The sequence below is a fragment of the Myotis daubentonii genome, chromosome 3, assembly GCF_963259705.1.
Source record: "Myotis daubentonii chromosome 3, mMyoDau2.1, whole genome shotgun sequence".
NCBI classification, from domain to species: Eukaryota; Metazoa; Chordata; class Mammalia; order Chiroptera; family Vespertilionidae; genus Myotis; species Myotis daubentonii.
In genome coordinates this window covers 3,919,616-3,932,782 of record NC_081842.1, presented here as the reverse complement: position 1 = coordinate 3,932,782, position 13,167 = coordinate 3,919,616, and positions in this window count along the sequence as shown.

Genomic DNA, 13,167 nt, shown 5'->3' with positions numbered 1-13,167 from the left:
AGTCACATCTCCCCTGAGTATAAGGAGCATGGGGTGGAGAGAATGGTTGAGGTGTCTTCCCCAAGAAGGCAGAAGGTTTCAGTCACTGAGGCAGAAACATGAGAAGCAAGATGATCGTTCCCTTACACCGGCCTCTTTGGTTGTCTACATTCCCCAGTTTTAAATAATTAGTACAGTGAACATCTTTAGTGGATAAAAATCATCTGTGTGATGCCCGGCCAGTGTAGCTCAGTGGTTCAGTGTTGACCCATGACCAGAAGATCAAGGTTTGATTCCCGACCAGGGCACATGCCTGGGTTGTGGGCTCAATCCCCAGTAAATCCATGCTAAATCTCTCACCTATCTTTATAGATCCTATTAGTTCTGTTTCCCTGAGTCATCCTTGGCCCCTTGTTCCTAACACAGAGGACCTAGTTATATAGTTGGTGAATGAAAAAAAGTTCAAAGGCTCATATCTGGAATCATCAGAAGTGTTACAATTAAATTGTTTTGAAGATGTAATGAGAGAGATGTGTACACTTTTCATATTTTAAGGAGTCAAGTCATTGAAGGACCTAAGTAATCAGAATTATCACTGGAGATCTTGTAACAACCTTAAATTACTAGAAAGCCATCATTATTTACTTTCTACTTTCAAATTTTGATGTCTTTTAAGATTTTTTTTTTGAGGTTACTAAAGTTTGTGAAACTAGTCCAATAGCCACTCCAGACCAAATTCCCCATCAGCATCTAACGTGAAGATTAAATTTAATGTGTGAAAGATAGATGACCTGCTGCAGGATCAAAAGGCAGTTTAGAAATAATGGCCCTGGCCACAACGACACACAAATCAAAGAATTGTCGGCCCGGGACAGAGATTCTATCAGTGATGAATCTGTCGTTTCACTTGACTGCTGATCCAGTACAATTATGGGAAAACTAACAGAAATGACCTGAGTGAGCAGACAGACTGGGGCCACTTGTTTCTTAAGTGAAATTTCCAGGCACCCAACCTCAGCCTTTGCTTTTCCATCACCACTGCGTGGCAGTTGGCAGAGAGAGGTGACCTTTACTTAACCTTGGGAATAACTCTACCTGTTTCTGGTCGAAATAAGGAATGTATGTCAATGCCTATTGACCATCCAATTGCAGGAGTTATTGGGTGTTTTTGGTCTCAGTCAATGATGTCTTTGCCTTTTTGAACTTTATTTTACAAAATAAATATCTTTCTTAGGTCATCTTGACAGAACAGGCCACACACCTGGTACAGATGCATGACAAATTTAAAAGTAACTTTGATCTGTTTTGTTTTGGTTTGGGTTGTTTTTTAACTCAAACATTCATCTGACTGAAGATAGAGAAATAACCAGGTTTCAATCTACTTTCATTCCTTTAGGTATTTAAAAAATGCTTATTGCTGTCAGCAACCCAAGAGATAAGTGGCTCCAAAACAAATCTTAAATCAAGCCCTGCTTCCAGACTTAACCCCTTCCCTCCCAAACATACCTGTGTAGTCATTTGTTCAAAGATCTGACATAAATAAAATCAGATCAGATATCCAATCCCTCAAAGAAAACGGTTTCAGTGAAGGTAGATCCCAAAACTTGCCCTCGTTTTCACCTCTCCATCCATCCTCAGCAGGACCTCCTTGTCACCACTAGACCAGTGCATTTGGGCTAAGTCAGATGTTCCCCGTTGGATAAATCATGAAAATGCCATGAGCCAAACAACTTGGGTGATTGAAAGGTATTGATCAATCCATCAACCACCAATTCTATGGATCAGTAATAGATTATTTCAGAAATATCCTTGACTAAAAGTCTGTAAGATCATGGCTAAGGTTATTTCATGATTATAACATTTTAAATCTACATTAATAATATAGTATCTAAGGACTGATGTTTTAAATATTTTCATTGGTTTTAATAAGTATCACTTATTTTTAAAGTAATACCAACACATTGTAGAGCATTTTAAAACTATAGAAAACAACAAAAAACAGTTATTTATAATCCATCACCCAAAGATAACCTGAACAGTTTTGTATAAGCCCTTCTAAGGATGTGTTTAACAACAGTATCAACAAAATCACACTGTAAATATAAGTTTGCCTTATTTTTCAAATAACATCATATTGTGAGCATTTAGCAACTGTATAATATTCTATCATATAGATGCACCATAATTTATTTCACAAATTTCTTGTTATTGGATTATAGGATGAGTCTAAGTTTTCATTTTTATAAATATTATAACAAATATCCCTGTATAAAAATATTTGTATTTATCTCTGATTATAGCCTTAGGAAATATTTCTATAAGGGTTAGGGATATAAAATTTCTAAAAGTGCTCATCACCTATTGCCAAATTGCCTGGGAAGGTAGGCTTAATTTTATACTTTGACCAGCAAAGCATGACTTTTCACCACTCAGCATCAAGCATAATTATTCATGAACGTGACAGTGGGTCTTCCATGATCATTTCCAGAGTAACAAAATAAGTTCGAAGAAGTTGAGAAGTATAGTTTGGCTAGCTACTGAATTCACTGATACTCATATTTAATATGCACACTTACATCAAGAGTGTCCTGGCAGCCGCAGGAGGCTTATGTGGAGGGCATGACTCAAACTTTCAAACTCATTTAGAAAATCCCCTTCATATGCAAAGTGATTCTTTTGCAAGAATAAAAAGAATTATGGGGCTGGTTCGGAAATTAATCCTGCCTGAGGCATCGCTGGTAAACAATTTGCAGCAACTTCCTATAATATATAAAGACTTTCCTCCTCAGTGTCAGTGCCCTGGGAACTCTCCTGTTGAAAGCAGCAGGGTGCAGAGAAGATCTGTGATCTGATGAGTGGGCGGGTACCAGTTATCGGGGACTTGTCGACCTCCCTGTGAAATACATCTCAAACAGAGCTTGCCACGTTGTTAAAAAGAGGATACCGACGACACAGTTCTAAAATCATGCTCACGTCACCTCATCTTCCTGGTAATGGCTCAGAAATTTATAGAGCCTGTGTGAGCATCATTGTCAAGGGTACCCATCATCACTCCGTTGTTGATCAAGGGCCAGATCAACCAATTTATTACCCAACCCCTACCCTTCTCAGAAAACATTATGAATTCTCTTTTCCATCCTTTAGCTTTTCCCCAAGTTACAAAATATATTACCTCTGAGGAAGTCTTTCAGTCACATTCCATCTCGGCAGCGTCTTATGTCAAGGCACAGAGGTTTCTTTAAAGGGATTGCGTGCTGGTCCCTCACAGGAGAGCTGGTCCGCAAACCCCTGTCCCGGGACTGGACTTTAGTGGAGGTGCTGCTGTCCCAGTGTCCTTCTGGATCTCATGGGTAAGCCCTCCCAGAGAGTCCAGGATGAGGTTGCCCTGTGCCTGTGCTGTCAGAAAGGGGCCAATGGGAAGTGTGTGTCCATTTTGCGCCCTTCAGTATCTTCTTGCCCTCAGAATGCACCCACCCCACGGACCAAGCCTCTGCCTGCCTGCCGGCCCTCCCACACCCCCTTGCTCCTGCTCCAGCTCCAGCTCCGCTGGCTTCCTTCCTGTCAGCCCTGCAGCTTCTCGCTCTCCTCAGGGCCTTTGCACAGGCGGTTCCCTGGCCTGGAAAGCTCCTTCCCCAGCTCTTTGCCTGCCTGGTTCCTCCAGGTCCCATCAAACACCACCCTCCTTGGACCAGGTTTGTCCTCGTTATCCTCCACCATGTTTTCCGGGGCACACATTGCAATTTGTCGTTTAGAACAAGGCTTCTCAAAACTTCTGGGGTGTAGGATGGATTTTTCTAAATTTCCAGTCCATTATGGATCTATCCTTCTGCAAAATATCCTAAAAATGGATTATTAGAAAGATGAGATGGAAAAGACAAATAGCAGAAGCCTGATTTCTTTTTTTCTGTCTTTTTTTTTTTTTTAACTAAACAAATATGAAATTACTGTCAAATTGCTCTGGGAGTTTAGAAACACTTCCCTCAACCTCGGTGCTACCTCGGCTCAGGCTGATGGCACAGGTTGTAGCCCCGTCCTCGTCCACAGACCCCACTGTGATAATCATTGGTTTGTCCCCACTGGACTGAAAGCTCCCTGGGGGAGGGACCTCATCTGTCGTATTCTCATCTCCCTGAGGCCTAGAGTGATCCCTGGAAAGTAGGCGGTGTTCTATATACTTTGACTGAATGACTTGAGTGGTTGAATGAACAACCAGTCAGTAATAAAGGAAGATTGTGTAGCATAGAGGGGCCCACTGGGCAGTTTGGCGGGCTGGTCACTGTTGGCCCAGTGGCTGGGTACAGGGGTGAAGTCTGCAAGCATCATGGGGACTCAGGAGGGGCCCAGGGATGAGTGGGCAGCGCTCTCATGGGCAGGCCCATGGAGGTCAGAGGTCTGGAGGGGCCAGCAGGGCCCTGCAGTTGAGCGGCCTGTTTTATCCCACAGCAGCTCGGCTCTGACCAGATCCACTGTGAGGACCCGGGTGGGAAATTCCCTCCGAGGTCTGCTGACATGACCTGGGAGCGGGTGGGGGGCTACCTAAGGAAGGATTCAGAGAGACTGTGGGGAGTCAGGTTGGATTGGGATGGAGTCATCAGTTCTCTGTTAGTGAGTGGTCCCTAAACTTGGACACAGGATCCCAGAGAGAGGCCGGTGGGGACTCAGACCTGAGATAGAGACCATCTGCAGGGCCCCTGGGCTGGGGGAAGGACCCTGGGGCAGCTCAGCCCAGCCTGGTGGGCCTCCAAGGTGGGCCCCTGCTGGTGAGGGACACATGACTTCAGCAGAGGGCAGGCTCAGACAGAAACCCACTCTGGAGACAAGGGAACTGAACTTTACTGGGCTTGTCAGGCTGGCGAGGAGAAGTGTTGGCAAAACACACGGGGCAGAGAGAAATGGGCAAGGGGAGGGGCTGTACACAGGGGCTGCTGAGACAGGGGGGTGGAGAGACAGGGGGCCGCTGGGATGGGGGGCGGAGGTGACCGCAAGGTCAATAGAATTAACTCAGGTCACTTCTTTGACTAATACAAGACAATGTTTTCTTTGATTCGGACCTGAATTTTGAAGGATTGCGCTCTAAATAACTACCAGGGCAGACTGTGATTTACAAAAACAAAAAAGGCACAGTCCTGATCCCTTGGGTCTTGACTATTTAGAAACTATATTGAGATTTTTTAAAAAATATATATATTTTCATTGATTTCAGAGAGGAAGGGAGAGTGAGAGATAGAAACATCAGTGATGAGAGAGAATCATTGATAGGCTGTCTCCTGCTCACCCCACACTGGGGATCAAGCCCTCAACCCAGGCATGTGCCTAACTGTGACCTCCTGGTTCATAGGTCGACCGATGCTTAACCACTGAGCAACACCGGCCAGGCAAGACTTTTTTACTTTTATTGTATCTACTGCTATCTTCTCGCCACATTTTAAATATTTTGTTGAATGTATGCAATAAAGACAAAAAGCCCAGTGTGATGGTTTTCCTGAAGTGACATGCTTGGTGAAGGTCAGATCATCCAGAAAGTACCCTGGGTTCGCAAAGTGACGGACAAAGGAAGCAATATGAGCATGAGCTTCGTTTCCTTCCCTTGTGTGCAGAACAAGAACTGTGCTCATTCTCAGGGCTGATTAGGGAAATCTTCCATGCATCTCTGATTTTATTTCTCTATTATTTTTTTAAAATTTTTTTATTGATTTTTTTTTTTTTTTAGAGAGGAAAGGAGAGGGATAGAGAGATGGAAACATTGATCGATCAGCTATCTTCTGCACTTCCCCTACTGAGGATTGAGCCTGAAACCTGGGCAAGTGCCCTGACTAGGAATTGAACCCGGGACCCCAAGAAAGGGTCATGGTTTTAACAATTCATTTAAACAAGGACATGGGAGCCCAGCCAGCCAGTGTGGGGCCTGCAGGACGCAGCCAATCAATTATTCTCTTTCATCATTGATATTTCTATTTCTCTCTCCCAGTCCCTTCCTCTCTCTGAAATCAATAAAAACATATTATTTTTTTAAATTGTGGCAACTTTTCAAGCAAACCAAAGCAGATGGTTAAGAGCATATGGTGACTTCTCTTAATGCTGAGAGCTAGGACGGCAGCCCCCCACTTTGGGGCACTGGGGTTTGGTGGAGGAGAAGTAACAGCACTCACTGCTTCCCATCGAAACGCAAGGCCACAGGCACTTTCCAGAAACAGTTCCTTCTGTACTCAAACAAAGCAATGCAGAGGCTTGGCTGAGCTCAAGCAACATCTGGAGGCGTCCAGATAAAAAGAGAAGTGGGAAGAAAACAAAACCAAGAGCCCCTCTCCCCTCCCCGTCCACCCCCTCCCTGCGCCCCTGCAGCCTGGTCCACAGCTGCATGACGAATTTCACAAGCCCGGGAATTCTGGGAGCCCCCACCTCCACGGGCAGCCAGCCAGCCAGAGGCCTTGTTTCCACAGACAGTTTTCTCCACACCCAGGTGCACAGCCAGCCCAGCGACCGACCGGAAGGGAAGGTGATGCGATGCCCCCCCCAGGCCTCCAGGAGGCCTCTCTGGCTTTCTCAGACTCCCCGGTGCCGTACACACACCCCACCGAAGCACCCTGGCTGCCTCAGGGTTTGCTCGCGTGAATTCCAGCATCGGGGTGACGGGCCAGGGATGGGCCCTGCCCTGGGTCGTGCATGAGCCCGCAACTCTCCCAGGAGCACTGGGTACAGGCGAGAGCCTGCTTCCCCCGCGGTGACGCCACAGAGCTCCAGAGAACGCGGAGAAGTGCCACCTAGGACCTGGGAGAGTCCGCCCGGCAGCCTGCGCTAATAATTACCTGGACTTAAAGAATAATAATAAATTGGCCCGGCCGCGGTGGCTCAGTGGTTGAGCGTCAACCTATGAACCAGGAGACCACAGTTCGATTCCGGGTCAGGGCACATGCCCGGGTTTTGGGCTCAATCCCCAGTGGGGGCTGTGCAGGAGGCAGCTGATGGATGATTCTCTCTCATCATTGATGTGTCTGTCTCTCCCTTCCTCTCTGAAATCCATAAAAATACATTTTAAATTAATAATGATAATACATTGACCTCCAGTGCCGGGGTCCTGCCCCAGCGGGTCCAGGGGTCCCCAAAGGTGTGGACGGAGTCGGCGAAGAAGGAAGGACACGGAGGCAGCGTTCAGTTGATCAGCATGGTTGGGTTCTCTTGCCTGGTTCTATTGCCAGGTTCTGTAGGTTCTCCAGCCAGGTTCAGTCCGGTTCTCTTGCCAATTTCTGTAGTCTTCCAAGCCCCTGTGTTCTTGATTCTGTGTTCTGAGTTCTGACTCTCTTGGTCCTGTCTTCCAAGCCCTGTCTTCTTAGTTCTGTGTTCTGAATTCTGTGTGTTTCTGTCTTGTTACAACTGTATTTATACCAGTTGATTCAATCCTATCAATCTCTATTACAAAGGTTAGGGCGTTTCTTATCTCCATTCCAGGGAGAAAAGATTATGTAGTTTAAGCATGATTGCTCGTAGTTAAAGGGATTAATTACCCGCCTGGCACTTAGTTGAGGGGTTTTATTCCCTCCCTAACTTCAGGGGAAAATCCCTACCTGGGGAAAACAACCTTTCTCAGAGACCTTGGTTAAAACACATAGTGCCAAGAAGGTGAGCAAACATATTAAGAACAGTATGCCATATATGCCAGGTCCCTTGAAACAGCAAGCATGGACCGGCTCCCGGCACTCCAGGTCCTAGGGCAGTGATGGCGAACCTCTGACACGCGTGACAGAGGTGACACGCGAACTCATTTTTTTGGTTGATTTTTCTTTGTTCAATGGCATTGAAATTTATAAAATAAATATCAAAAATATAAGTCTTTGTTTGACTATGGTTGCAAAGATCAAAAAATTTCTATATGTGACACGGCACCAGAGTTAAGTTAGGGTTTTTCAAAATGCTGGCACACCGAGCTCACAAGGTTCGCCATCCCTGTCCTGGGGGAAAACTGAACAAACGGAACGCTTTCTTTTGGGTCAAAGCCCAGCCAGCTCACCCGGGCTTGGGCCGCAGCTGGCAGGACGAATGCCAGGAAGTTCACAGGAGAGGCACAGGCGGGCGTCTTCAGAGCCGTGCTGGGGAGACGCCGCCCTGCCGCGCTCGGTGACTGACTCTCCGCTGTCCTGCCCCTGGCGGTGTCTGCACAGGTCAGCCCCGAAGAAGGAGGATGGCCTGTTTGTATCGAGGAGCTCTCTGCCGGTAGGCGTGTTTACTGTCAAACCACTGCAGGTGGCTTTCCAGATTTTAGCAAAATAAAATGATTTGCACTAAAGCCAACCGTACACATGCCCCGTGACCTAGCAACCACCCTCGTTATCTCCTCGACAGACATGTACACACATGTGCACAAAAGGCCTACTCAGCAATGCCCATAGCAGCCTTCTTCCTGACAGCCACACACTGGCAGCAGCCCCAGTGTCCACCAACCGTAGATGGAAAAGTCAGCAGGACTATAGTCCTACAATAAAATGCCATTGAACAGCCAGGGACTCATGTGCAGTGCTGAATACAAGAAACAGACACAAGTGAACACATACTGTATGATTCCATTTACATAAGGTACAGAATTGGGCAAAATGAACCTATGGTGCCCTCGCTGGTTTGGCTCAGTGGATAGTGTTGGCCTGGAGACCGAAGGGTCCCAGGTTCGATTCCGGTCAAGGGCACATGAATGGGTTGCGGGCTCTATCCAACGTGCAGAAGGCAGCCAATCAATGATTCCCTCTCATCACTGATGTTTCTATCTCTCTCTTCCTCTCCCTTCCTCTCTGAAATCAATAAAAATATATATTTTTTAAAAAATGAACCTATGGTACTAGAAGTCAAATAGTTATCCTTGGGGAAGAGAGTGTGGGGCTGGGAAGGGTATCAGAGAGGCTTCCGGGGTGATAATGATCTATTTGTTAACCTGGCTGTTTTTTAAAGTGTGCATTACCTTTTCTTTATTTATTTTTTACTCTCTCTCTCTCACTATTTTTTAAAAAATTAAAGTCTAGTTGACATACAATATTATATTAATCCTGGGTGTACAAGGTTATGTTATGTTATCTTTTCTCTTTTTTTTTTTTTTTTGTTAAGCCTCACCAGAGGATATTTTCCCACTTATTTTTAGAGAGAGGAGGAGGGGGAGAAAGAGAGAGAGAAACATTGGTGTGAGAGACACACATTAATTGGTTTCCTCCTGCACAAGATCAAACCAGAAACCCAGGTATGGGCCCTTGACCACAGTGAACCCGTGACCTTTTGTTGCCCAGGCCGACACTCTACCCACTGAGTCACACCAGCCAGGGCAGATATGTTATCTTTTAAAATTCATCAAGCACTTACAATCTGCTCCCTCTTCTGTATCTGCTGTCTGTCGATAAGAAATGTATTTAAATCAATTTTGTTGAAATGTCTTTTAATGACCTATATGGTAGCTATAACTATTGTTAGGGCAATGTATTGTGGAAAGCTTTGTAAAACTTCCACATTTGCCTGTTAGTATCTGATGTATCTGGAGAGATCTCCAATTATGACGGTCGGTGACCATTGTTTTTTGATCTCGTGGATAACTGAAGCCCCAAACTTTATACCTAAGCAGCCTGGGTATTGGCCCGACTGCATTGTTTAGCAACATAATCCTGGGGTGTAGAGTAATTTAAGATGCTCACAAAAATGTCAAGCCTGGTGATGACCTGGATCACAGCAACTGATCTTCCCTGCACGTCTTGCTGTGGAACTGAAGTCGCCATCCTAAAAGTGCACCTGGACCTCTTCATGTGATGGATGGCTCAGAGGTCACTGCAAGTGCACCGAAGACGGAACCTCCATAGACCCAGGAAAGTAAAAACTAAGAGTCGGGGGAGAAACCAAAGGATTTCTTTGGAACTTTTACCTATGGGTTACTCTGTAAGTTAAAGTTGTTGTTACGCCACAAAAAGATTGCATTACGCCTGTAGTGACTCAGTGGCTAAAGAAAACGATACATATATTGTGTGGGTTGTTTTTTTGGTTTTGTGTTTTGTTTTTTTGCCATATTTTAGAAAGACAAAATGGGAGGGAAGGAGGGAAGACGGGAAGAAGTCAGAAAGACAGAGAAACGTGGATTTGTTGTTCCATTTATTTATGCATCCAGTGGATGTGCCCTGACCGGAGATCGAATCTGCAACCTTGGCATATTGGAACGGCACTCTAACAAACTGAGCTACCCGGCCAGGGCCACAAATATTGTTTTAACGGAAGACTTTAAGCTTTTAAAACAGCTTGTATTGTCTTGTAATATGTATACTATATATATTCACCCATTGGCACTATATGATTCAATGATTTTGCAAATTTATAGACTTGATGTAGACAATCACCATCATCCAGTTTTAGAACATGTCCGTCACCCCTAAAAGTTTCCTTGTGCCCATTTGCAGTTAATCCCCACCCCCACTCCCAGCACAAAGCAGCCTCTGTTCTGCTCTCCACGGCTATCAATTTGCCCTTTCTTGACATTTCTTCTCTCTTCTTTTTTTAAATATATCTTATTGATATTTTACAGAGGAAGGGAGAGGGAGAATTAGAAACATAGATCAGCTGCCTCCTGCACACCCCCCACTGGGGATGCGCCAGCAACCAAGGTACACGCCCTTGACCGGGATCGAACCTGAGAGCCTTCAGTTCGCAGGCCGATGCTCTATCCACTGAGCCAAACCGGTTAGGGCTTGACATTTCCTATCAATGGGATCGCACAATGCAGTCCGTCGCTTCTGGCTTCTTCCACTTAGTTTGTTTTCAAGGCGCATTCATGCTTTAGCATGTAACAAGACTTCATCAGATCCCATGTTATTGCTGAGTCATACCCCATTGCATGGGTAGAGCACCTTTGATTTACCCATTCTCCAGTTGAGGTCCATGTGGATTGTTTCCAGGGTGGGGTAATTATGAATCAAGCTGCTATGAACATTTGTGTATATATCTTTTTGTGAATGTATGTTTTCATTTCTCCTGGGTAGATTCCTAGGAGTGGAAGTGCTAGGTTGTATGGTAAATTTATGTTTAATTTTTTTTTGTTGTTAATCCTCATCCCATATTTTTCCCATTGATTTTTAGAGACAGTGGAAGCGAGGGGGAGAGACAGAGAAACATCAGTGTGAGAGAGATACATTGATTGGTTGCCACCCACCCACGCCCCGACTGAGGCCTGGGATCGACCCTGCAACCCAGGCACATGCCCTTGACTGTAATTGAGCCCGCGACCTTTCAGTCCTTGGGCCTATGCTCTAACCACGGAGAAAACCCGGCTAGAGCTATGTTTAAATTGTTTATGAAACTGCCAGGCTCTTTTCCAAACGACAGGCTGTCCCCCCAAAATGTATACACACTTTAACAGCCAATAGCTCAATCTTGAAAATGAAATGTATTTTAATACACACCACCTTTATAATTCAAAGTGTGTGTATGCATTTTGGGGGACACCCTATATTTAGCATTTTATATTCACACCAGTGATGTTCTACCTTCTCCACAACCCTGTCCATCCTTGTTATTACCTGTCTTTTAAAACTGTGACCATTCTGGCAGGTGCACGGCGGTATCTCACTGTGGTTTTAATTTGCATTTCCATAAGGAATAATGATGTTGAGCAACTTTGTGAAATATCTGAAACTATAAAGTGAAATCTGCTTGTAAGGATTACTATGTAATGACATAATGGACTATTAATACTGTATCTTAGATTTGCCCAGCAACTTCTAAGGCAGTCAAATTATCTTTAGAAGCATCCACCGTTTTCATGGTCATCGTAAAACAGTACCTGTTCCTGCCTTGTCTTTCACCAGCAATTCTACACAAATGAGTCATGCAGGCATGACTCACGCGCTGAGGGGAGGGTTACATTCTCCCTCTGGTGTTAGGTAAGGGCAGTTTTTCTCTAGCTTAGAAATATCTTCCCAGCACAGAAAAAGAAAAAAAAAAAAAGTGATACAAACAAATTGCTCCAGAGGGTGCAATCTAGAAACCCACACCTGGGACCTATATGACCATATTGACCAATGTCACCCCAATAAATTTAATGTTAAAAAAGTTTTTAATTTAAAGGTTTTTAATTTAAAAAAAATTGCTCAAAGAAACCTTGGTGAGTTCAGTTGACTGTTTGAGTCCCAAAATGCAGAAGTGGGAAAACTCGAGTAGAATCTGTAGAATGAGCACGACAGGGGTGTGCACGAGAAACAGCGCAGAGTAGTGACATGCGGCTGTGGCTGATGTCATTCCCAGGGAGCTGATCTGCCCCAGGGCAGAGGCAGGGGGGCAGGTGGGGAGGGGCCTGGGCTCATTGCTGGAATGGGGGCATTTGTGGGACTTGGGTCTCCTTCTCAGACTTGACTGTTTCTGCGGTGAGATTTTCTCCGCATGTAAAGGGATGAGATGAGTTTAAGAGCTTGGTTGAAACCTTCTTACGTTTCTGGAAACTTCTTAGAACCTACAGAAGAGTTGTTAGATCTTCTTCTCCAGCATCTTAGGGGACTGACTATCCAGGTCTCATTCCTCATCCCATTCCCTAATGAAGTAAGCTCCTAGGTCCCGTTACAAAATCCCAATTCAGGAAGAACGAAGAGTCCACTGGCTGTGGCCACTCACAGCGCCTCTGAGCTCCAGACCTCTGAGAAAACAATGGCCATGCTGGCAACCTCATTCTTCTCCTCTGTGTCTTGGTGTATGGCCCCCCTCTCTCCAGTTCTGAAATCATGTTCTGGCTGGAGGAGACCAGACTCATAAAAATTGTGATTTTGCTTCATTCCTAGACACACGTACAATGGGAATGGGCCCGTCTGTCCACCAGTCGCCATATGCACAGTCAAAGGTGTTATTCCAGTTGCCTCAAACCGGAAACGAACCCAATACTCATCCTTAGAAGGGATGGGGGGCGATGCTGCATCCACACCCTAGGGTTCCATTCAGCAATGAGAATGGCCACCTGCCCCTGCACACACTGTGACTGAGTCTCACAAACTAACGTTGAGAGAAACCAGACACAAAAGAGCACGTGCCCTGGGATCCCATTGGTGTCAAGTTCAAAACCAGACAAATGGGACCCACAGTGCGGGGGCGGGGGGGGGGGGGAGGTGGTGACAGGGAGGGAGCCGGAGAGGATATCCTAGGGGGACTGGCATGTTGGTTTTGAGCTGTGTGCTGTTTTCATAACATGTGGTC